Source organism: Lytechinus pictus, chromosome 3 (assembly GCF_037042905.1).
Source record: "Lytechinus pictus isolate F3 Inbred chromosome 3, Lp3.0, whole genome shotgun sequence".
Lineage (NCBI taxonomy): Eukaryota > Metazoa > Echinodermata > Echinoidea > Temnopleuroida > Toxopneustidae > Lytechinus > Lytechinus pictus.
In genome coordinates this window covers 33,453,908-33,481,846 of record NC_087247.1, presented here as the reverse complement: position 1 = coordinate 33,481,846, position 27,939 = coordinate 33,453,908, and the positions used below count along the sequence as shown (strand labels likewise).

The 27,939-nt window shown below is 37.6% G+C and overlaps 1 long non-coding RNA gene and 1 pseudogene across 1 annotated transcript; both read right to left on the bottom strand.

Annotated features, from left to right (window-relative positions):
• Positions 1-6,402: 6,402 nt before the first annotated feature.
• LOC135153748 (uncharacterized) lies at positions 6,403-12,893 on the bottom strand. The gene is made up of 2 exons (XR_010293250.1): positions 12,490-12,893; positions 6,403-8,348 (listed from the first exon to the last, which is right to left on the bottom strand). It is a non-coding gene; the product is annotated as an uncharacterized LOC135153748 (long non-coding RNA).
• Positions 12,894-14,560: 1,667 nt separating this feature from the next.
• LOC129257414 (arylsulfatase A-like) lies at positions 14,561-26,830 on the bottom strand (annotated as a pseudogene).
• Between the last annotated feature and the right edge of the window lie 1,109 nt (positions 26,831-27,939).

Sequence of the window (27,939 nt, the reverse complement as noted above, 5' to 3'; positions counted from 1 at the left end):
TGATGATTGGGGTGTGTCAGATGAATTTTTCGAGATTTTGAACAAAATGTGGGGCCCTCACACTGTCGACAGATTTGCGGACGCTTTTAATTTCTGAATTAAGAAGTTCAATTCTAAATATTGGTTTCCCCTAACAGCTCATGTTGATTCCTTCTCATGTGATTGGTCGAGCGAGAATAATTGGTTAGTTCCACCTGTCGAATGTATAGGACAAGTACTTAAACATCTGAAGGTTTGCTAGGGGGACTTTGGTTGTCCCCTTCTGGCCCTCAGCACCCTTCTGGTCAATTCTTTTCTCCGTGATTTTCGTTCTTTAATTTCTGAATACTGCAAAATAGATAATCCTCAAGGAATTTATGTTCAATTTAGAAATAAATAAAAAATCTATTTTTAGGACAAAGAAATTCCAAAGCCCAATGTTATATCTACGCCTTAATGGTTTTCGAGAGACTGTTGGGATAAATGCTGGTTTGTAATAATTACCCATTTGATGGAGGGTCGATTCAAATGACTACTGTTGGAATGCAACATGTTGTAATTGTATCACGGTCGCATGGCAGATAGCTGCATATCTAGGATCCACTTATGCTGCAGAGCAAAGTAGTGGTGATGAAAATTGGAAAACGTGATGATTAAGGATATTCATTTTAAATATCTATAAGGAATGAATATGAAATTCTTTCTCAAATTAGTTAATTTCACTGGCGGTGGAGCCCATATGAGCAAATTGGTGATAATTGGAAACAAGTCTTGAAATTACAGAATACAGAATACTAGAAAATAAATTGTTAAGAAAGTTAAATATATATGCATATATATATATATATATATATATATATATATAAGGCCATGCGTTTATGTTGGGCCCGCAAATAGGTGGTATCGTTACATTTGCGCGACAAGCACAGAAATGATTAATGGTATAAAACTTGAAATAAATGTGCTACATCAGTGGCGTACCGTGGGTCACGGCATTGGGGGGCACCAACAAAAATTTTGAGTCACCTAGTGAGCGCGCTTCGCGCGCTCAGTTGCTAGGTATGCTGACCTAATAGAGACATTTTAAGGACAGTGTCATTAAACGGATATGTATGTCACTGATCACATAATGCGAGCGCGAGCTGAAAATCTTTGATATTCAGACTTGTAAAAGGGACATTATAAGCAAATTTTTGTAATCATGATGTGTACCTGTCTCGCTAAACAAACAATGCGAGCGCGAAGCGCGAGCTGAAATTTTTGTATATATTGACCCCAAACGGACATTTTAAGGACTATATTTTAGGAATCTATTAAGAGTATACATATCTCACCATAGTAATCTAATGCGAGTGCCAAGCGCTTGCTGATTTTGTTAGAATTATATGCATCCAAACACATAAAGCACGTGTAGTCATTGTAATCATGATTAACATGCGCATCTCACTAATCAAATATTGCGAGCGTGAAGCCCGAGCTGAAAATTTAGGAAATTCAGACCTGAATAGGGACATTTTAAGGCTTGTTTGTAGGAATTCACGAAGACCATACGAATTTTCATTAACCAAATGAAGCGAGCGCGAAGCGCGAGCTGAAATTTTTGTATATATTGACCCCAAACATGGATATTTTAAGGACTATTTTTTTTAAGAATCCATTAAGAATACACATATCTCACCATAGTCATCTAATGCGAGTGCCAAGCGCATGCTGATTTTGTTAGAATTACACCTAAAGACATACTTTTTGTAGTCATTGTAGTCATGATTATCATACGCATCTCAATAGTCAAATATTGCGAGCGCGAAGCGCGAGGAGAAAAATGAGGAAATTCACACCTGAAGAGGGGCATTCTAAGGCTTGTTTGTAGGAATTCAAGTAGACCATGCGTATTTCACTAACCAAATGATGCGAGCGCACGCTGTAATTTTTGATATGCAGATCAGAAAAAGGGTCATTTTAAGGACTGATTTTAGGAATTCATGAAGAGCAGACATATCTCACTAATCCACTAATGCGAACGTAAGCACGGACGGGAAATGTTTTATATTAAGACCTTAAAATGATATCTTACTACATAAAACAATAATAATTCGAAGTGCGAGGAAATATATTTGGTGTATATTGACTTGAAAACGGGAGGTTTTAGTACAACAGGATTATATATCTCGTTAAACAGACAATGCGAGCATCAGGAACAATGAAGACATAGGCCCTGAGCAAATTATGTTTCATAAAGTTATGATTTTTTTTAATTTTAATGTAATATAACATAACATAATTATAATATAATATAACATAATTAACAATAAGTTCTTCCTTCCCACTACGTTTCTCTCACTTTCTCCCTCTCTTTCTCTTTCTCCCGTTTTTTTTTTTTTTTTTTTTTTTGGCCAGCCGATTGGGGGGGCACGTGCCCCCCCCATGCCCCCCCCGTAGTTACGCCACTGTGCTACATGATGGGTATATTTGGTATCATATCAAAGGGAATCTTTATACCAATTTCTTGAAAGAAAAAGAAATACCTGAGATTACTTCATTTACCAGTAATTAGCAATTATGTAACATCAATTAGCCATTTTTGCATGGTGGTAGACGAGGGGAGCATACATTTTTATTTCATTAAGAAACTAAATATGTAACATCACAATACCTAAATATGTAATAGTTTGGCGGCTCACTGGCTTATTCTCTAATCATAAGTGGGTCAAATTTGAACTTATAAGTTTAATGGATACCTAATTAAGCTAACTAGTATAATTAATTGATGTTAATCATGAAATTAACACGATTGAAATTGTGGCTGTCTGATGTATATAAAATGAGGAGAGATAAAATATAGTTGTAGATTACACATTCAATAAAATTTAGAAGCTGCAAAAATTTCAAAAGGAAAGGCACAAACTAATAAAAGACTTCAGAGATAAATCAATTTATTGTTAATTATGACCTCATGGTTTCAATTTTGACAGTGTAGACTGACAGTGATGACTTTGATGTGTCCGAATCTTCAGATCATTCTGGTAACATTACAGATAGCAAGTAGGCCTACTCGGTACACCTTTTATGCAATTTTGATTGCTAAAAACTTGAATGTAGCAATAAAGCCCTCATCTGATGCTATTTACTCTTAATATTACATCACACTGCGTCTATGAATCAGTAGATGACACATATTTGGCTGGCACAAAAGTGATCAGATAATTTTTTCCACATTATCAAAAAACTACAATGTACTTGAGAACGAAACTGGTACAAAGATTACACTAAACAGAGGCAATTAACTGTCTATATAATAGACATTCGATTATGTGCTATGATTTTCATTTCCCATGCAGGCTTTCTACAATTAGATGAAATGATACATATTCGTAGATGTGACTTAGACTCGTGACTTGTATTTGTCTCATGTGAACGTTTTCATCATGAAACGTAAACCGATATTTACAGACAAGGAGCATGGGTTCTTATACGTGCTACAAATTCCCCCACCTGCCCAGTATTGACATTGAGGAAATATTTGGATGCAGCGCGCTTAACGATACCTCTGATGAAGAATTTATTTTCAGGCATCTACATCTAGTAATACTTATACGTTAAGAGGTGGTCAGTTGTTTTATATAAGATGTTTATAATTATTGAGAGATGGATAGTCCGGGGTTAAGGAAATGCAATGTGAAGGGTTGAATCCACAGAAAAGACCAGTTCGTGGTTACTTCATGGAAAATTTTGGTCAAATGACCTTTCATTTCTTTCATTATGATAGGCAGATTCAAAGCAAGATATTACGTAAGCTTGCCTTACATAGCAGGATGAAGAAATTGAATAGACCAGGTGACTAGAATAGCACACCAATGAACACTTTATGAAGGTATTTGTTGCATTCCTACTTTGAATGCATATCATATAGCATGTTGTACAATGTACTTGGCAAACTGTGAAATACCAGTCGTTCGTGGACGCATTGTTGTTTTTTGTGGATGTAAATGAAAACCACAATTCAAAATAATATATGAATAATCAAGACATCAAAGTTGGTGCTTATCTCATTAGATTTTAAACCCTCATGTCACTTTAGTACAAATGACCTTCCTCTGATCATGCGCAGAATATTTTGATCATGCGCAGAAAGGAACTACGGACTGGCTTACTTTGGCATGCATAGTCTCCGAAGTGGTGGAACCACAGCACCAGCAAATTTTGGTGTTCCGGACAGGTTATTTAAAGAAAAATGAAACCTTTGGAACAAGATAGCTTGTGTGAAAACAGAAAAATCAAAGAACCAGATCAACGAAAGTTTTAGAAAAATCGGACAAATAATGAGAAAGTTATGAGCATTTGAATATTGCGATCACTGATGCTATGGAGATCCTCAAATTTGCAATGCGACAAAGATGTGTGATGTCACTTGTGAAAAACTCTCCCCATTACTTTAATATATATTTCACTTAAATTGCCTCTTTTATCACATCTTTCAGTAGATCATAATATGTTTTTTCTATAATAGGAGGGCATGTAATACCGATTTTTAAAGAATACATCATGGATAGAGAGTTTGTATCACCATAAGAAAAAGCAAAGAGACATTTTGAGGATATTTTATAGTCCATCAAAGGGAAAGTTGTTCACATGTGACATCACACATCCTTGTCGCATTGCCAATGGGAGGATCTCCATAGCATTAGTGATTGCAATATTCAAATGCTCATAACTTTCTCATTATTTGTCCGATTTTTCTCAAACTTTCTTTGTTCTTATTCTTTGATTTTTCTCTTTCCACACAAGCCTACTTGTTCCAAAGGTTTCATTCCCCTTTAACTAAAGAAACATGGTAGGTGGAGGTCGGAAACTGCCAAGGATGGATATATTATTATTAAGGAAAATTTGAAGGATCGTCGTTCAGTTTCTATGAATTTGAGGGGCTAGAATGAATTTTTATCAGGTACTTAATCTCAGTATGATTATACATATACATGTAAGTTGTAACTCTGTTAAAGATTTATTGCAGGTGTTCAGATGAAATTTTTGAACGAGACACGTTGTATTATATCATTATACATTTAAATTTTGGCTAAATTGAAATGATTGCGTTCTGTAATTCTTTTTCTTGCCGACCCGTTCTTTGATTGACTGAAGGGGGAGCTACGTTTAGCTTGTCTTGCCGTCGAAGCTTGGTGCTCCTCTTTAAACAGGTATATTTTTGTAAAGTATATAAATGTTTTCATTTACAGGTGAACTGGTTGTGCTTAAGGATAGTTTGACTGAAAATAATTTATTCACGATTGAGAGTCGCATTGGAGAATAAAAACATTCAACATTAATTTCGTTTAATATAAAATGAAAGCAATAAACGCGCACCTACGCCCACACAAACTGAAATTCTTATATATGCTTACACATCACAATCAGAAATTCACCCTTCTAGTATTGCAAATCTGAATGGATCATATACCTCATCCCATGCAAAAAATGTCATAAACAATACGTTGGCAAAACAGAAAACACACTCTACACCAGATTCAGCAACACCAGATCAGAAATCCGCAACTACAACCGCACCACCAATCACATCACTAAAATCATCCCCTATGTCCTCCACTTTAACCTCCCTGATCATTCTATAGACAAGACCAATATTGGGAGAACATGAGTTCAAGGAGCATTTTGGGGTAAAAGTTGGGAACCGGTCTATTTCACCTAATTTGAATGTGCTGAATCTGATAAGACCGGTTCCCAAGCCAATTTTTCATATTTTGACCACCTAATTTGCATAAACAAAATGGCTGCCAAATTGACAATTTATAATCTTATTTCTACAATATTCTTTTATAATATTCGCTTTCACCGATATGGATACTGCAAAATCCTGCATACTTAACATGTACCATTTGGGAAAATTTGTTATTTCTGTTTGCGGCTAATTAATTATGCAAATGTTTGCATATTTTGCAATATTATGCTATAATTTGATAATTACACCTAAAATGTTTATTATTTTGGGTACAAATAACATTTGTATCATTATGATAATTGTTTGGCCCTTAAATATAATACTCAAGTCAATTTTTATATGTATTTTATTGTTCTTTGATATTTCTTTTGTGTTCTTGTATTTCCTGCCATTTGCTTTGTATATGTTTGATATGAGATCTTTAAAAAACTAATATCAATGGCAGAAAAATATTAAGCTTCAATGATTGAATCATTTGATAAACTTCTTTTGCCACAACTGTTAATTGTACTCAGGAACTAATACACACACATGCTCCCACACCCACACCTGTATATAGAAAGTAATATACTTGCAAGGTATAGTAGACATGCCCAATATAAAAACATTGATGCTGATCCTATAATCATGACAATTACCAAATTCAATGAACCCGTAAGAAAAGAAGAGTTTAGAAGTTGGAAAACCTGTAATCATGCTGAACTTAAATTTATTGAAATAGATATATTAAAATGTTTTATAACAGATCAAATAATAAACGTATGATTCACGCAGTGTAGTTTATCAATCGGATATAAGTATCAGTACATTGTTATTATCCTTGTAGCAAAATTATATCTTTGATTCAGCTCCATCAGAACTGCAATCATGGCAGTTAACCAAAGAACAATTTGTAATAAATGCAAAAGGTCTGTATTACTGGATCACTTACTAGTTTTTTGGTCATTACCGATTTATTTATTTATTTGGCAACGATACATTTTCCCCAAGTCAACCATCAAAGTGATAACTGAAAACCACAGCTTTTATCCGATCCTTGCCTTGGAAGATTCTTTGACAAACGATATCGAATACAGAAGAGGAAATGATAAAAACATGGGGCTAAACACAGATTAGCTCCATGGTTAAAACATGGGCAAAACAAGGTTTCCAGCCCAGTCACTGCCCAATGCAGAACAAATTTTCACAGTGTGTTCTATGGTTAAAAAGTGCTAGAGATGCCTGTTGAAGGTAAATCAGCATGGAGACAGTTGCAGAAGTCCAGTCTAGAGGTTACCCGGTCATGGATGATATTTTCTGCACCACCTCATGTAAGACAATGTCTGATCTCAGCAATTCTGTGGAGCAGGTAATATGCAGATTGGCAGACATGTGATGTGTGTTTCTTCACGCTCATTGTTCTATCAAAGACTACGCCAAGAGATCTAGCCTTGCATACTGGAGATATATAGCTTCCTCACCTATTAAGACTGGAGTTGTAGTCATAATAATTACGCATATATGGAGATGACAGAACAAGATACTTCGCTTTTTATTGTTAAGCTCCAGGAAGTTGACATTCATCCAACATCGAATCCTCAATGGCAGCACCAACAACAGCAGCTGCACGAACCTCTGTATATTTACCTTTTGGATCAAAAGTGAGGTATACAGCTGGATGTCATCAGCATAGAAGTGTATACCAAGACCATGTTGTCACATTACAGAGCCAAGAGGAGTGATGTACAGTTTGAAGAACAAGGGAAAAGGACAGACTTAGTCACAGGAGACTGCATGCCAATGATGAATACAGCTTCATACAGCTCTGTTGGCAAGGTAAGAGGAAACATGCCATTGGAGTGCATAATCATCAATTCCCAAACAGACTGTCAGTCTCCCAAGGAGAATGACATGTTCACTGGTATCAAAACCGGTTGACAAGTCAAACATAACTTAGGCAACTGCTTTCCTCATAGAAAGAGAAATCCTGGCTCTACAATCGAAGAAATTCTCGACCTAGACTTTGATGGTGATATCTCAGACTCGCATGCAGCCTATCAGAGCTGGGTAAGCTATTGGATGCTGTTGGGTTTAATACCGATCATAATAAGTGGATTAATAATCACCTACATGAACGCCAAACATGCCAGGAACCCACCATCCTCTGAAAGATATCTTCGTTATCAATTTGAAATAGTCTATCTTATGAAGATATGAAGATGTGTGAATATTAGAAGTTCGATAAATGGCCTAGAAGACATTACACAATTCACTGCGGTATTGAAAAGGTGCACTTCGAGCATTTTAACACCTGAAACAAGATCTGGTTAGACAGCAGATTCTCTCTCAAGACAAAAGTTTAGGTTTTCTCTATGGATCTGTGACATGAGAATCGGACATATCTCAAGAACACAAACACGATGACTTCGATCCGAACTGCCTCCGCAGAATACTTGTACTAAATTGGTTTGATTTCAACAATTAGAGATGACTTTTATGAGGCTGCACTATCAATCAAGCCATCCAATGGAACACCAAATCGATGATAACTGACATTGATCATTCAACACCCCGAAGGTAAAGGTGTATATCAAGCTGGGGGAAGCTGGATGCCTCTAAGTTGGATGAAGCGGCAATCCTTGATAGGACAGGTGCAGTACTGCATTGGAAAAGATATATTATGGAGATGCACATGTAATCCGTTAATGAAGTCCAATGATAAAAAATTGTTATTAAAAGGATATGCAGTGACTTATTCATTGTGGAACTTTAGAACATCACAGTTTGGCTTTTAAAACACGGAAAACGGTCTAATTGATAGGCAAAATGAGAAATTAGATGGATTATAATATGGGTTCAGTTCTGAGAATTTTTTTTTCAATATTGGGACAATTTGACGAGCGTAATGGAGAAAAACACAGGACATCTCATTTTCAGCAGACGGTTTTCACTTCATTTAGCTGAAGAAAAACACTAAATATATATACATACATGTGTGATCAGATTCTGTTGGTCAGGAACATAACTACTCCAAAGGATATTAAATGCAACTGATTGACTATTAGGAGTTGAGAATTACAGTACTGTTATGATTCAAATTTGATAATTCATCATCTAAAATTGTAAATATGAATGAATTGATTGATATCATAATTCAAGATACCATTTTATAATAAAAATATAAGCAATTAATAGTGACATTCGCTTGAATACAGATAGGTTCATAAAATTCGTTGGATCTCCACCAGTGTGCTTTTAAATGGGAAGGCCCTCCGTGCAGGAGTTTACCTTTGTATGCAGATGTGGGTGTGGGAGTGGGTGCATCTGTTTATGCCCATGGATATATGCGAATAAAAAAGTGATTACATAATTAAATAATTGAAGCTAATTAATTTCTGCCATTGATAATCAATAATTTGACAGATCCCATAACAAAACATGTACAAAACAAAAGGTACAAAATACAAAGAAATACATAAGAAATTCAAAAACAATAAAATACATTATTATTCACTGTGATATTATATTCTAAGGGCCGTACAATTATTTATAATGATGTAAATGCTAATTGTACCAAAAATATAAACATTTGAGCTGAAATTATCAAATTTTAGCATATTGATCCAAAATATGCATAAATTTGCATAATTAATTAGCCGCAAACAAAAATGTCACGTTTTCCCGAAAGGTAAACGTATGTATGCAGGATTTTGCAGTATTCATGTCTGTGAAAGCGGATATGATTAAAGAACATTGTCGAAATAATATTTTAAATTGTCAATTTGGCAGCCATTTTGTTTATGCAAATTAGGTGGTCAAAACATGAGAAATTAGCTTGGGAACCGATCTTATCAGATTCAGCATATTTGAATTGTGTGAAATAGTCCGGTTTCCAACTTTTACCCCCAAATGCTTCTTAAAGTTTATATAGGCCTCTTTTTCCAGAATGGGTCTAGTCTATCTATAAACGATGTTTCAATCATGGCAATAGAACAGATAGAAATACCGCTCAATCATCTTACACCGAGAATCATACTGGATCACCACTCTACGCACCCTCGCCCCAAACGGAATCAATGTTGACAATTAGAACCAATGACCCATTGCATGCCCCCACACACGCACACACACGCACATACACACATTCACTTCACCTCACTTTACCTCATACCTGCACACCTAGTCGACACACTCTCCATGAAACTGGAATTATAGGTAACCACTTATGTATTTAATATATCTGATCTTGTATATACATATTTATATATATATGCATAATATGTTTGGTAATTATTAAACCCTTTACATACCTTTTCGACCCATTTCATTGTTTAATTTACAGTCTCACCCGCCCCAACAGGCCACTTCATATAGTTTTATAGTTACGTCTCTTTACCCCTATACAGTTTGGTATGCTTAGTATCTTGATCACTTGATTATATCTGATTATTTGATTGATTATTACGATTTCTTTGCTCCTTATGGTTGTATGTTTATTTTGCTCCTTATGGCTGTATGTTTATTCTGTTCATTATGTTTATTATGTTGCTTACCGCTCAAACATCAATATCAATTATACGTATATATTTCCCTGCGCATGACAATGTACCTTTTTATGTCAAGCTCTTACTATAACTTGTATCACCAGTTACTTGAATACTATGTAAACAGATCAATATAGTAATGTACTCAAATACAAGATATAGAACAATATTGAAACGAGTTGTCATTTTACTTGAAACATTATCCTCATTTTTCACAGTATTTCCTACACAAGACTTACTACTCCTCCAGATGAACAGAAACCAAAGTTAATTTCAATGCCGGTAAATACCTTGTCTTTCCACACACTTAAGTTTCCCGATCGTTTCTATTGTATTCCATCATCTCGTTTAAGCCATTACCCCCTCTGTTATTTTTGTTATCTTACTGTTACCCTTTTGTTCTGTACTCAACCCCCTCTGTTGTTATTTTTTGTTATCTTAGTGTAATCCTTCTGTTCTGTACCCTTTGTTACACATTATGTACTTTGTTGTTATTACGATTTTATTTGTATGGTTTTGTTCTATGTTGTTTGTTTCAATGCACTATAGGCCTGATGAAGGCCCTACTGGCCGAAAGCTAGCAATAAAAGAGATACTTGGAAGCTACGTCTAGTGTTAATGCTTGAATTATTTACGCCTATACGTAGAACATGACGCGCTGCAATACACGTTGTGCAAAGGGCCCTCTTCCTTAATATATATATATATATATATATATATATATATATATATATATACTTCGGGGAACGCTATGGATTAAGATATTAGATTCAGGTTTATGTTGATAGTTAGTATGCGCCCCGTCAAAGCTGTTCCCTTATTCCATAGAAGTGAAGCTTATACAATAATTTATGTTCGTGACAATCGAACGAAATAAGATAGTATTTGTTTGTCACCAGTTTGCCACCTTATTGAATTTGTCCATGATGTATCCAGTGCTACAGTACCACTGGATACATTATGGATAAATTCAATAAGCTCACGTGAAGTTGAATGTTGCGGTTTAAATCCAAATTGATTCAAATAAATTATGCTATGTTTGTTTATAAAATTTAAGATACGGTTATGAATAGATCATTCTAATATTTTAGAAAATATGCATGGGCAATAATGAGATCGGTTGATAATTGCTGAATTCATTATATTTTGTCCATTTTTGTAAATGGGTACGATTTTTGGCTGTCTTTGATTTTCGATACCATTGAGATTAATATTTTACAAAGTGGTATACATATAACGATTATTTTTTTTATTACAATGGAAAATCTAAACTATAAAATTCAGGACAAATTCCATTACCTAGTTTGCTAGTAATGTCAGTTATTGCAGAATGTTGAATAGGAGTAAAAAAATATCAAATAGGGGTTCTTGGGTTATTTGAAGGCAATATAATTAGAGTCAGTTGATCTCATGTTTTCTTATATGGAAAGCGGAGCCACATTAATAATTGAACTGCAACCTCTGCATCCTGAAGGGCGATTCCATTATTATCAAAAGTAGTATAATCTGATCTTCTAGTTTTACCCAACATGTTCAATATTTCCATGTTTTTAGACGAGTTACATTTTGGTGTCTTTAAAAAGCTGGTTATAGTATTTTTTTCTTTGTTTCTTTCGTAGAAACATCTCACAATTGCGTATATCTATCTCTATGGCCCTCAGAAAGATTTTTAAGGTAGTTTCGATTATTTTATACAACTGCAGTTTCTTTTTTGACAGGCGTTTCAAATGTTTATACCAAGGTTTATTTCCTAGCAGGAAATTTGGGTAATAGGTTAATTCAATAAAGAGAGTTTATGGTAAAAAAAGTTGCAAATAGGACTGTTAGGAATATACATTGAATATTATCGATTGGGAAAGGGATTTCGGTGATGACAAAAAATGTAGGAGCTCTAGGTCACCTCGGAAACAAGAGTTCCATTCAATAAATCATTTTCATCATTTTGTTAAAATATTGTCAAGAATTGCAGTGGGCATATGACAAATAATGCGAGTACAGATTAACATTCATATTATCCAGATCAAGTTGCAACCCAGCAGAAAATCTTTTGAATGTTCTGTATTGACAATATTCTAAATTTTAGTTAATTTTACAAATAAAATCGTCCATATATCCCGCGGGCGAATACAACGTTATACCAATAATATATCATGAAGGACAATGAGCGTGTGTTATTGTTTGGTTTAACCCTTGTCTATCACGTTCGAAAAACTTCAAATAAATACGTTTTAGGTTGAATTGTCAAACTATACCTACCTTGATGGACTACACACTGCGGCAGCAGAGTAAAATTGTGTTAGAACCAATCCGTCTGATGCTAGTCGCCGAAGGTTTGGCGTAGAAGAAGTTGGATGTCCATACGGCTCAATATCGCCATAGCCCAAATCATCAGCGTAAAAAATTACGACATTCGGACGTTTTGTACTCAAAGTACATACAAAGGTTGGTAGAAAAAGAATCCATAGCAAACATCGTTCTAAATTTTGGCGTTTGATCATGATGCATATTAACATATATCATAATATTAGAGAAAATGTCTACTAGGCTGCGTGTATTCCTTTCATGAGTCGTGCGGTATATCAACGAAACAACTACAGCTAAACAATCGAATAGTTTAGTCGTATAGGGATACTGCTCGCAGAGACATTTACTTGTTGAATGCAAACACCATACCATGCATACGGTATATTTGTATGAGGCGTGGATATGCCTAGCACAACTGCGCAGTGGCGAAAGGCGCGGGGGGGGGGGGCAAGCTGCCAACCCCTGGTGGATTTCACCGGGAAAATTAAAATAAAAAAAAAGAGAGAGAGAAAAGGGAGGAAGAGAGAAAGGGAAAGGGAAAGAAAGAAAGAAAAGGAGGAAAGGGAAAAAGTGAAGATAAAGTGACAGAAAGAAAGAACATAAATAGAGACAATGGAAGGAAAGCGGGAAATGGAGCGAAAGAACATTTGAGAAAGTACAAATATCCTGAAATACTATTACATTAGCATGATTAGCAAGAGAGGGATATATTATAAAGATATGATCATCAATGGCACAGGAAAGAATGGCGGGGAAATGAGAGAAATGGGCAAAAAGAAACGGGAAATGAAAGTAGAGCCAAAAGCTAAATTGAAAATCAGAAAGTGAAGAAAAGGGAAAAGAAAAAAAAAGGAAAAGAGCTCAATAGCACGACCGGACTGCCGAGGATTAAAAAATAAAAAGAACGGGAAAAAAGGTGGATGGCGTTTATCATAACCTTGCTAAATTTTAGTCAATAATGGTCGAAATCAGGACAAAATATCCGTAGCCAAGGGCTGGTTATATACCCCCCTACGTCGATCATAACCTATAAGTAAAGTTTCACGCCTGCTAGATTTACCGTACAAAGCCTCTCAATGTTTACTTTGGCTAAATTTTCAAAGCTGTTAGAATTTAATTTCAAAATCTTTTTATAAAAGGCAAACATTTTCTGGCTCGCTTCGCTTGCTGGCGACTTTTACAAATTTGACCACATTTGCTGTTGTGCTGCCTCAAAATATTTCGTTTATTATCCGCAACTGCTTTGTAGTTATGTGTTGTGTATGTACCCCCGTACGGCACGGCCACCGTATAGTCTGCTGGGCAAACCCTTCACTCGAGTTAAGGGTCTGAATGTGCAGCCTACTCATGCCTTGTGTACTGAAGGCTCTCTCGTATTGGAACAGCAAGTTTTGTATGTGCTAGTCTTTGCGTGGAGGCACACTTTTTGATCAAAGTTCCAATCAGGGTCTGTGCCTGCAGACTAGCCACCGTACGCTCAACGTACGGCCGCCGTAGACCGTTCTACGCCATGGCTACGGCTAGTCCAATTTCTACAGCGAGCGTAGAAAAGAAAAAAAAAATTATAACTCAGCGTTAAAATTCTACGGCCTGAAAAAAATAGGAATTCGCCATACGTCGACCCTGCGGCCGCCGCAGAAATCTCTCGAATTCAGGTGCAGAGCAAATGTGACCAAGGTATTACCTACTCCACTGATGATACGAATTCCATCCAAATACATATCGAATGATATTTGTGACGGCCACATTCAGGAATATATTGGAAGGAATATATTCCGCTGGTTTTAAACATTTCTAAACGATCCGACTTCCTGCACGAATGTTCCTGAATCCCTCCCAAATTTTCTCGCATTCGGGAAAGCAGAAGTGAATGCTCTCGAATCCATCCGAAAACGTGTATTCGGGACTTCGGGTGATTCGGTTCCGGTGGAACCCAGGCTTAACCATCCATGCTTTATTTAATCTTTCACTGTAATCGCATTCACAACATTGATGGATATAATGGCTGAATAATTTTATAACAATTTTATTACTGGGCATAAAATATTAAATGGCATTTCACATGCATATTATTCTACAATAAAAAAAAACACAAAGTCATGTTATCGGTTATGTGTATCAGCACACTGAAATGATATAAAGAGAAACATTTTGAGAATCTTGAAAATGAGAGTAATAAGTCGATAACTTTTATTCCAAATTAAATAATATAAACAAAATTAATTATATCTAATTCATTAAAAAAATCACAATACATGCATAAAATATAAAGTAAAATAAGCTATATGTCCCATCCTCGAGATATAAAATAAAAAAATGTTATTTTTGTATGTATGGTTTCTTCATGCCTTTTATAATGATACTATTTTCAAAAGTAGGATAACTTTTAAGCTCTTATATCATAGAAATTGTGCAACTTGTGACTAAAGCATGAGACTTTCACAAGTGTTAGTATATACCATAAGTTTCATTTTAAAGATGCATGGAGTAAGTTGAGTTTGAACTCTGATGACCTCAAAATATCAAAATATTGGTATTTAACGTCTCAGTTTGTAGAAAAGTATGACGATATATTATTGAAAAGATGAATTTAACCTCTCTTTATAATCTACAGAACATTGGCAAGTACTGACACACATTGACATTTGACCCCTAAGGACTATGAAAGGTCAATTACCTAAACATATCAATATACAAAAATATTGATATGTGAATACGTCAATGGTAACGAGGTCATCAGAGGTCAAACTCAACTTACATCCCACATTTATCAAATGTAGCTTTTGGCATATACTAATACTTATGATAGTGAATGCTTTCTAGTCATAATTTTAATTCACAAACCACACAATTACAGTATATTCACAACACGTTTGGTTCGAAAATTAGAGAGCCAAGAGTGTAATAGTTTCTCAATATCAGTTGTATACTTTATTGCATTAATTACAAAATTCTTATTGATAAACACTTACTTCTTGACAGGTTTCTTATTACATTGACAATTCCACATATTCAGGGACTAGTCATTTTTTTCTCATGATTATAATCATGATAAGAGACTACAAATACGAAAAAAGGTAAAACTCTGACGTCACCGGCTCTCTCTTATTTTCAAATTATCCTTGTTGGGCAGAGGGGGCGCGGAACCAATGACCACCAGACAGTGATTTTATGCATGTTTAGCCCCCCCCCCCCCGTTTGTAGTATGCATATAAGTGCTTTGCACAAAAACAGCAGGCCTACTTTTAAATCATTGTAAATGTTATACCTTTCTTATTTACATATCATACCTTCATTCCTTGAAAGTAGGCCTAAATTTTTACAAAAACTAATTTGCCCCTCCCAAACCATCACTACGATTTGTGTAAGTGAAGGCGCTGATCAGCTGAAATGCATGGAAAGTTGGAATATTCCACTGATCATGCTGATAGGCCTATGGTGATTTTGAAGGAACTTCCGCATTATGTTTGTATTTCTCTCTCTCTCTCTTTCGATATTAACTTTTTGGGGTTGACTTTCCTTTTAAACATGTAGTAAACCAATGATGTATGAAGTTCAATCTGATTATTTTCACTCGCAGTTTCTAAATTATAAAACCCCGACATTGTCATTTCTAGTGACAAGAATTTTGGCTAATTCCCTGTGAAACACATAAACTTGACGATAATCTAGCATGTATCTAATAAGTATTATAAAAGAGAAATCACCACATGGTGAAGGGTATAGTACAAAATTGTCTTTTGTAGATTCAGATTCAGATCATAAAACTGTCTTGGGTGTGGTAATTGATGGCTCGCGAGTCCGCCAGACAACGAACCATTACTATACTGTCAGGTAAACATTTAAAACCCTTTTTCATCAGAGTCCAACAGGGTTGGGTTCTCCTAGGAAGTATTCCCTGTGCAGTGACAGCACGACGGAAAAGGGCTACATCCTCGATTACAACACGGCATCAAATTATCATAAAACTGTCTTGGGTGTGGTCATTGATGGCTCGCGAGTCCGCCAGACAACGAACCATTACTATACTGTCAGGTAAACATTTAAAACCCTTTTTCATCAGAGTCCAACAGGGTTGGGTTCTCCTAGGAAGTATTCCCTGTGCAGTGACAGCACGACGGAAAAGGGCTACATCCTCGATTACAACACGGCATCAAATTATCATAAAACTGTCTTGGGTGTGGTCATTGATGGCTCGCGAGTCCGCCAGACAACGAACCATTACTATACTGTCAGGTAAACATTTAAAACCCTTTTTCATCAGAGTCCAACAGGGTTGGGTTCTCCTAGGAAGTATTCCCTGTGCAGTGACAGCACGACGGAAAAGGGCTACATCCTCGATTACAACACGGCATCAAATTATCATAAAACTGTCTTGGGTGTGGTCATTGATGGCTCGCGAGTCCGCCAGACAACGAACCATTACTATACTGTCAGGTAAACATTTAAAACCCTTTTTCATCAGAGTCCAACAGGGTTGGGTTCTCCTAGGAAGTATTCCCTGTGCAGTGACAGCACGACGGAAAAGGGCTACATCCTTGATTACAACACGGCATCAAATTATCATCCTTCGGCTTCCGTGTTTCAGATTGTGCAAATACCATTCTAGCATCAAAGTCTGCTCTCATCTGTATGATCATTTCGACGATGTCTTTTTCAGGAGAATGTTTTGTCGACAGGTTGTAATTTTCTGATGGGTCTTGTTCAAGATCAAACAGCATGGGAGGACTATGATAGGTGCGTTGAGCAGTTCCTGAAATTATGAGGTAAAGAGGCATTAGCGTACTTAGGGGGGGGGGCAGACTGCCCCCCCTGACGAGTCACAACACATGCAAGGGACGTATCTCTGCCCCCCCCTGACGAGTCAAAACTGATCCCTGACGAGCTAAGTATGCCCCTCCTTTGAACTTGATGACCTTTTTATTTTTTTTGCTTGTCAATTTTATTCTGGCGCGAAATGTCCTTTATTTGTGGTTGAAGACTTTTTTTTTTTGCTTGTCAATTTTTTTTTCTGGTGCGAAATGTCGTTTACTTGCGGTTGAAGACCTTTTTTGGGGGGCGGACGAATTTGCCCCCCCCCCCTTGGAAAATCTTAGGTACGCTACTGTAAAGAGGTAACAAGGATACGATATAACATAATTTAACGGACAGAATGAAACGGGGGCTGGAGCGATTTCATTCCGAATTACTCAAAATAGTCCTGTAAAACAAAGAAGAGCTCTGGAAAATACGCGATTCACAGCAATGTTAAAGCTTGTAAATGTTGCAGATTTAGGCAGTAGGTTGTGGAAATTAGCCCCCGAAATCAAAAAATGAAATAATTTCCCTTACTCTGTTACTTGGTTGAATTACTTCTCCCTGGATCATGATTAATCATTGTAGAATATTACTAATGACATTTGTCATTCATATATATAAGAAATATCATCGTCTTCAAAAATACCGGACATAGTGGCTTGTTCTGCTTACTTGATTAATTGATTGATTGATTGATCGATCGATCAAAATTGCAGAACGAAATTTCGCTCATTCATTTCTTTCAATAATATATGCAATTGAAAACATATAGTACATTTACACATAAATATTTTAAAAAACGATAAGATGGCCTATAATGATACTAAATATATAAAAGAAAATGTGCCCCAAAAGCCACAAACGCTTGGAAAAAGGGAAACCAAAAATACAACGAAAGAATATAGAAAATGATTCACACAATCATAGAGCAAAGCACCGGAATATGACGCCGCATCAGAAATATAATGAAATAATCATAAAACTGTCTTGGGTGTGGTCATTGATGGCTCGCGAGTCCGCCAGACAACGAACCATTACTATACTGTCAGGTAAACATTTAAAACCCTTTTTCATCAGAGTCCAACAGGGTTGGGTTCTCCTAGGAAGTATTCCCTGTGCAGTGACAGCACGACGGAAAAGGGCTACATCCTCGATTACAACACGGCATCAAATTATCATCCTTCGGCTTCCGTGTTTCAGATTGTGCAAATACCATTCTAGCATCAAAGTCTGCTCTCATCTGTATGATCATTTCGACGATGTCTTTTTCAGGAGAATGTTTTGTCGACAGGTTGTAATTTTCTGATGGGTCTTGTTCAAGATCAAACAGCATGGGAGGACTATGATAGGTGCGTTGAGCAGTTCCTGAAATTATGAGGTAAAGAGGCATTAGCGTACTTAGGGGGGGGGGGCAGACTGCCCCCCCTGACGAGTCACAACACATGCAAGGGACGTATCTCTGCCCCCCCCCCTGACGAGTCAAAACTGATCCCTGACGAGCTAAGTATGCCCCTCCTTTGAACTTGATGACCTTTTTTTTTTTGCTTGTCAATTTTATTCTGGCGCGAAATGTCCTTTATTTGTGGTTGAAGACTTTTTTTTTTTGCTTGTCAATTTTTTTTCTGGTGCGAAATGTCGTTTACTTGCGGTTGAAGACCTTTTTTGGGGGGCGGACGAATTTGCCCCCCCCCCTTGGAAAATCTTAGGTACGCTACTGTAAAGAGGTAACAAGGATACGATATAACATAATTTAACGGACAGAATGAAACGGGGGCTGGAGCGATTTCATTCCGAATTACTCAAAATAGTCCTGTAAAACAAAGAAGAGCTCTGGAAAATACGCGATTCACAGCAATGTTAAAGCTTGTAAATGTTGCAGATTTAGGCAGTAGGTTGTGGAAATTAGCCCCCGAAATCAAAAAATGAAATAATTTCCCTTACTCTGTTACTTGGTTGAATTACTTCTCCCTGGATCATGATTAATCATTGTAGAATATTACTAATGACATTTGTCATTCATATATATAAGAAATATCATCGTCTTCAAAAATACCGGACATAGTGGCTTGTTCTGCTTACTTGATTAATTGATTGATTGATTGATCGATCGATCAAAATTGCAGAACGAAATTTCGCTCATTCATTTCTTTCAATAATATATGCAATTAAAAACATATAGTACATTTACACATAAATATTTTAAAAAACGATAAGATGGCCTATAATGATACTAAATATATAAAAGAAAATGTGCCCCAAAAGCCACAAACGCTTGGAAAAAGGGAAACCAAAAATACAACGAAAGAATATAGAAAATGATTCACACAATCATAGAGCAAAGCACCGGAATATGACGCCGCATCAGAAATATAATGAAATAATCATACAAAGAGACATGTGTAAGAAAGGGGAGAATAATGCAGGAGAACAATTGATAAGTGCTAAAATGGCTACAATAATTATCAAAATAAATTTTAGTAACCTAACCCCAACTTGCTCTAAATCCAATGGAATATCACTGATGCCAAAATTTAGATGGTGTAAAATGCGCGATAACATAGAATACGATAAAAATCATATTTATAAATAAATTTGATTAAAGCTACATATAAAAAAAAATAATAAGTTTACATTGTCATTGATTAGGATAGTAAGTTCTTTATCTCTTTTTGTTTCAGTTGTTTTATTTATATGATCTTTGTAGATTTGCATGGTGGAGTTTATAACGTGGAGAAGGTTTACGGTTCACCATGTCTAAAATGAAGAAGGGAAGGAAGCAGAAAGATTGAAATGATAGACGCGATAGGATGAAAATAGGAAATTAGAAGTATTCTTTCTAGAAAGGGTGTGAAGTCCTGAAAAGGACAGTTAACTGAGATGAGCTGAATATGGCTTGAGTAGCGACGGTTTGACCTATACTAGGTCCATGATCTAATTGTATACGAAATGTTATTACTATTTTCTTTGCCTCCAATCTAGGTTAAATGTTCAATGTATGCTTGTTAATTATTTTCTTTATCTATGAAATCATCTTGTTGTGTGGATGTATTCGAAGCTAAAAGAATAATATATTACCTCGACAGTCAACATCCGTGTTCATCCTATTAAAGAGAGGCGAGCCTTGAGTATAAAAAACGACTTTATACTGCTTGTATCTTACTGCATATGACTTGTATTCAGTGTTCACGTCCGGAGGATAATAGAAAAAAGATTCTCTGACACTCTGTATTTAAGAGAAAGAAAGTTTGAAAATTGTAAAATGATTTATTCGACTGAATTAAAGCGGAATAAGCTATACACGCTGACTCGCGATAATTGTTCCGATTTATGCTTTCCGTTTCACTCTGACTCCCAACCCCTGAGTGCCAAACCACTCATCTGCCATGATGTCATGCGCATTTGATCCCTTGATAAGGCTCCACGGAACCGTTAGAGAACCATCCGACGCCAAATGCATCAAGTCTTGCCCTTTTAACAAGTGGCTAAAATCAATGGAGAACGGGGTTTCACACCGGGATCTGCGTAGAGTTACGTAGAGACTATATACGTAAGACTATACGCCGCCTTTTGTTTTGCCTACGCAGGTCTACGCATCTCTACGCAAAATGGGTACGCGGGATGGAAGAAAAAATGAACATGTTTCGATTTTTGGCGCATTGTTGGCGTATAGAGCCAGGTCTACGCAAGTCTACGCAAGCCAACACAACTGTAGGCCATTCCGACGCAACACTACGCTAAACTGATGACACCTATTAAAATGTCCGCTTGGAATGGCGACAGTGGCGGCGATGGCGGCGGCGGCGTCGTGAACATAGAAATCTTAATCAATCGTTGAACGCCAAACAAGGTAGCATCAACCATGTCAACTCCCATCTTTTAACTTCTTTTCGTCTGACGCGGCCGGGGTTTGAACTCTCGACTTCCCGGTTGTGAGACGGACGCTCTACTATCTGAGTCAACACACCGGTGATGGGCGGTGATGTAATGATTTTATGAAGATAACAAGCTTATCCAGTGTATTTTGGAACCAGATATGAATAACATATGTTGCGTTTGGTGAGCTGAAAGGGGGCTATTATAGTATGTGCAGGGTGTAGAATTTGAGGCGCACATGGGGTGGGGGTGATGGTTTTGAACATGTCCAAATCCTTTGTGCGTGGGATATCTTATCAATCATAAAATATGTCAATGGATACACAGGCTTTTTGGTTTTGTTTTGTGTTCAAATTGTGCTTATTTCATGGATTGTATTGTGGTTGATAATGGGCGTTTTTTTAGAGAGAGGTAGTGGTTTGAAGCTATGTTAGGATGCTGAGGATAGGTTTCACTGCCCATGTTAATCATTAATTAAAGAGCAGAGAACGTTTGGCTGGAAAAGGGACAGTTGTTGATCAAAAAATTTGGGTGGTGAGAGGATGCATTGCCCATACAGGGAATACATCCTCTCACCTTGTGTTTTTTTTTAGATTGGAAGTGAAGGTTGGGGAAGTTAGTGTACTTACTTTAGTTGGAGATGTTTATGTGTGGATGTGTCCGAAGTCCTACCCTGCCTGTTAAGTGCTAAGTTCGTGGTGGGCGCATGGGCGAGGATCGGCGCGGCCGAGGCAGGTGCGCGCGCCTGCCCAATCGCCTAGCCCTAGCTTAAACAAATTCCAATCTTATCAACTAGAAGCTTTCACTACAGGATAATTTTTGACCTCTTTTTCTGGTAGTGATATCAGATTTTAACGATATTAAGTACTTTCTGAGATATACAACCGTCCACGAAATATGGTCACGCGCGAAGTACTAAGGTCACACGACCATACTTTTCACTTACCCATCACCCTGAATAATACGGCGAACAATATGTCAATGATGACCCACATATGCGACATGCTGTGTACGAACGTACGTGTGCACATACCGTATGTGATGCACTAAATATCGCTGCATTTTCTTTTCCGAATATTTCCGAATAAAAAACGTGTACGATCGATGATCAAAACGAACAAGATAATTCTCAAATCGGAAAGTACCCGAGAGCAACAAAATCTCTGTACCCGGGGGACGTTGTTTACACTATGAGAAAACCTACTAAAACAACAACGCCTGAGTATTCATTGAAAGGAAAGAATAATAAATTAGTTGCTATTGATACCCATTCTTTTGTACGCACAGATATCGCCCGACGATGAAACTTAAACCGGCTTTACGAGTTTTCTTGGACAATCATGTTGTGCATCTTTGAAAGGAAGTGGCTCCCCCCGAACGTATTATGGTACAGGGGTAAAAAAAACGTCATCAATCACGTGACACATATAATAAACCGTATTTTCTTTGTAATCAGTTTCAACTTTTGTAATTTCAAGTCAGTGATATGTAAGTTAAACCATTAAGTGTTGTATCCATATATTTCCCCCAAAAATGAAAAATGCCAACGTAAAAAACGAGCGTTATTTAGTGACGACAAAGATTCTGGTAACGAAAGTATATGGAATGTTCCGAAAAAGCTTAAGATGTGAAGAGCGCCGCACACGGCGTTCCAGGAACAGAGCGTCTAGATCACTGAACTAGAAATACGTATTTCTAGTTCAGTGGTCTAGATGTATGATGTGTGTGTGTGTGTATTTGAGTTTTGTCAGACGTGTATCAATCAGATATGATTATTTACGTCTGGGACCGACCTTTAACGTCACCATCCGATAGACGTGACCAAGGCTCGAACCTCGAACCTCTGCATCAATTTGTAACTTCCCCACATAGCTTGGATTACAGGCGCACGCCCCCGGGGGGGGGGGGGGCACTCGACCAAAAAAGTGGTAGGGGTGTGCCGCGGGCGAGACAAAAAACGGGGGCCTTGGAGCGGGCTTATTGTAAAAAGGAGGGTCCTCGGAACGGGCTTCGGAACTACAATTTTGTGAAAACGGGGGTCCTTGGAACGGATCGCCAGCGTGCGAGTACGTGCGTATGTACCCCTATGGAACGGGCATGCGTGCATGATGCAGCTATACGCGGCCTCCGCTGGGTGCGCTAGCGCAGAGACGATGGTCGGACAGCGCTCGGCGGCCGCTTTTCACCAAAATTGCAGCAGATCAATGCGACCGGAACGGCGTAACGAAAAATATGCGAAGCTTTGGAGCGGATTTCTTTCTTTTTTTCTCTCGATAAGAACAAAGTGCTATGCCTTGGAGCGGCTTTCTTTGTTTTTTGTCTCGATAAGACAAAAATGCTATGCCTCGGAACGAAAATTTGAGTGTGAAAATGGAGGTCCCCTCCGCGGCACATACCCACTATGCATTATATACTGAGTGCCCCCCCCCCCCCCCGGGCGCACGCCACAACGCCCAGTGATGATATTTTGACAATTAATCTTGATTCAAGACTTTCTTATTATTGTTTGCTGCAACTACTGTCTTTCAATTTTTAGACTGATATTTGCATGCTTGATTGATTCCTTTAATTTTTATATATTCTGCAAGATGTCCAAAGGGAGAGCAAGGGGTGACCCTTTACGCGACCAAGGTGGAAATTCACCTGCACCACACTCTGATTACAGAGGTGCAGGTGACAGCAAACATATATATAGACAGGCGTAGCTCCATCTTTCGCAATTTCGATCTACCATGAAAGGTTAGACATTATGCGCAAAGAATTATGCCCAAGGAATCCATACGCAACCGCACGCAATGCTATGCAGACTTGACCTATGTAAGTGTATATAGACAAGTAATAGACGCAGTTAGGGACTGCGCAGATCCATTGTTTTTTGTCACGTCGCGTACCCAGCGAATTTTCGCGCATACGCAACTTAACGCGAATTCCGACGTGAAATCCCCTTTACGGTCTCCTCCGATACTGGGCTATAAAATGATTTTTTTTCTCCTAAAAAGACCCGACTTTACGATGGGTTTTATTGGCGGATTATGGTCTTGGTCATTCTCTTATTTTCACTTTAATTTCTTTGGATTGGGTTGTGAAATGATATCAAAATTACTAAAATTCACACAAACTACAACACACGATGCATAATTAACAATTATTTTATGTAGATCGCGAGCTAACTCATTTAATCATTTTGTTAACTTAAGTGCATGCCATCAAACAGAAATGGTGACATATCATAACCATCCAGAGTAACAGCTGGTAGCTTAGCTTTGGTTATGGAGGCGATAGTTGGAAGTATATCAAGGGTGCTGGAGAATTCAAACGATCTACCCGGTGTGATTCGTCCTGGCCAATGTATGATGGCTGGTACCCTCATGCCACCCTCATACGTTGTTCCCTTTCCACACTTCATTAGTCCTGCGTTTCCTCCGAATGTTTCTAAAGAAAGAGCCGGTCTATACATGATAGAAAATTATGAGATATCATCATTTCCTGTCCAGATGTTCAGTGATGTATACTCGAAAATCCGTCGCTCACTACGTACGTGATCCTATTTGGAACAAATATATATTCGATTTATATATGTGCATAATGAATAACAGTTTTGTATTCAAAGCCCAAACCCTCAAAATCAAGGCCCAGGCCAAGGCCAATACATGAAACCGAAGGCCAAGGCATGAAAACGTCAAGGTCAAGCATAAACTTACGTTGTACAGAACAAGGCTTTCAATCATACGATTTGACCTTCATTTTCCCTTCACCACTGGATGCTGTTTGCACTGATACCAAATGTGATGTATCTTATCCACTATTGATACACCTTTTTAAAAATACTGGTTTATTTGTAGTTTTATCTCTTTGCTTGAGAAATCAGAAAAGTTACACATTGAAATACTATTCACTGATACATGTATGTGTTATATGGTTTAGTTAGTATTCATGGTATGCTAGGGAGGATGACTGACACAAAATTATCTCTGTGAAGGAGGCTCTTTGTAGTTTACTAAATCATGTAAATAGGGGAATGGGAGTGGGTCAGTGGCGTAATGAGCCCACAATGTTGAGTGGGCCAAGCATGATATACAGGTACGGGTGAAAAAAGGCTGCGAACAAGCGAACTAAGCGAGTAATGATTTTGACCTTTTTAATACAAATGTAATTTTATGATGGATTTAGACGTAATATTACATCACCCTTTCCCCCTTGCCTATCTTGTTCTTTATTTGGTTGTAAAACTTTCAGGGTCCAAGACCCCAAACCCCAAAAGTTTAAATAGAGGACCGGTGCAGTTAAAAAAAAACTTTGGAGGGAAAATAATTGTCCGTAATCAAGGTACAGAGGACTTGAATATAAGTGAAAGCAATCGCGCCATCGTCAAAACCTGGATGGCGTTTCATCAATATTTTTGTCCAAAAAGTTGACAACTGACAAAGGACAATTTTCCATGATTTTGATTGGCTGAGGAACAGGTCTATGATTCTGATAAATCAAACCATGTCGGATAAAATATCGAACAAGGCCTTTCATGAAACATTCTCCTGCTCTCCACGACTGAATACAGAAGTGGCAATATTGCAAATGACAACAAGACATGTTATCTTGACAAACATCTCCAGAACTTACCCGTTGTCAGAAGAAAAGACGAAAAAACGTATCATCCAGGATGCCGATTTCCTCCAGTTCTTGGTAGATCTGCCCAACTTCCCAATCCAAAGCAGCTAGTGAGTCTCCAAATCGTCCCCTTAATGATGTACCTGATGTTTCCTTTCCAGCATACTGAGGTTTATGTGTATGATGTGAAGCATAGTACAGGAAAAAGGGTGTCTCAGACTTGACATTCTCTCTGATGAAATGCCTACCTTCCGCCACATATTTTTCATCCAATGTCAGCAGATCAACCGGTTGTTCAACTATTTTAGTACCATTAAATAATGCACAAGGTGTATATCCAGTGGCGGCACAAGGCGCCGAATGACAGGTTACATTCGGATAAAAGCAAAAAGAGCAACGGCACTGAGCAGGAGAAGCTGGTAATCCTAATGAAATAAAACGACAAAAGAAACAAATTATTTATTTACTCAAGACATGATGGTATTATCTTAAACTTTTAGAATAGTCTTTACGGATTACACTGCATGGGGTAAATATCTCACGTTTTCAGATGAAAGGTTAATCATGCATATATACCAAATTTTTGTAACAGAATCATCAAATTTTGGCAAGTTCGTTTTTGGAATTGAGAATAAGACTTTAGCCAGCAGCAATTAATATCTACAGTAATCAGTATCGGGTGTTGCTAGAAGAGGAAAGGGTGTGCGACAATGATGTTGTCACCTCCAAAACGATGTGGAAAACAGTATTTTCGTTTAATATTCAGGAATTGAAGTATTCAAAACTACAGTTTGCCTTTACCCAATGAGACATCGAATCCATGACTAGGTGGAAGATACATCGAGTTGTTTCCGAGTCCGAGATGCCACTTTCCTATTGCTGCTGATCTGTACCCTTCCGGTTTTAACATTTCGGCTATAGTAACCTCATTGAGTGGTAGACCTCCAGACATTTTAACATTGAAGACATCCGGGTAAATTCCAGAACGCATCTGGTATCGGCCAGTCAGCAATGCAGCTCTGAAATGTTTATGGGGAAAAGGGGCTGTTAAACATATTGTAAAGATGAAAATACAACACATGATCCTTGATAGCTAACTGGATGAAATTGAACTATAGCATGGCACCACATGACATGCCCAATCGCCTAGCCCTAGCTTAAACAAATTCCAATCTTAGAAGCTTTCACTACAGGATAATTTTTGACCTCTTTTGAACAAGATAATTCTCAAATCGGAAAGAACCAGCAGTGCAATAGTTGACTATTGCACACACGGGCAGGGAGCCGGTGTAGTGCCGGATCTGGTTCTTGGCAGATACGGTTCTCGAAACGCTATCTGCCGGCGGATTCAGTAGGCCCTACCAATTTCTCCTCGGCAGATATTGTTCTTGCTATCGTTGCTCGATCTGAAGGTGCCGTGACCGAGTGGTCTATGGCGCTGGATTGGAGATCCGAGGATCGGGGGTTCGATTCCCGGCACGGCACTTATGCGGGCACTTATGCCCTTGAGCAAGACATTTTATCCACATTGCTGTTTTATCGTATATCAAATAAATGAAAATGCTATATACATTATGAATACCAATGTGTGGTCTTGTTAAAAAAAAAATATGCACACACGTATACGCACGGGGTGCGTTTTACTCACTAAATTGGTGCCAATGGTGAATTAATTTAGGGGTATTCTGTGGATTTGAATTTTGTATATTTTATGATGTGTCCTCGTTGATATCATTGTTGCCGATATTTGACGGATATTGGGCGCAGATGGGGGGGGGGTGTTGTAATAGGAATCCAAATTAGGTACCCCTTTCCTTCAAAAATTATCAGTATAGGACCTACCATATTTTTATCTATCTATTTTTAATTTAAAAAATCGGGTTGAATATACCAAAGTTTTGTACTCTTATTTGGACGATTGTGCTGAAATCGCTCACAGCTATAGATACGTAGGAACTTCCTTTATCCCCATGTCACTGGGAAGCGGGGTTGCTGGGGAAGCTGAAGCACTCGTGGGGATGCTGCGTGTGTTATTCTCCATCGGCAGCACCCACTATATTCAGGAAGGTGTGAAAATTTTTGATGTTACAAAATACATTTTTTTTCTTTTCAAAATATTCGCTACCC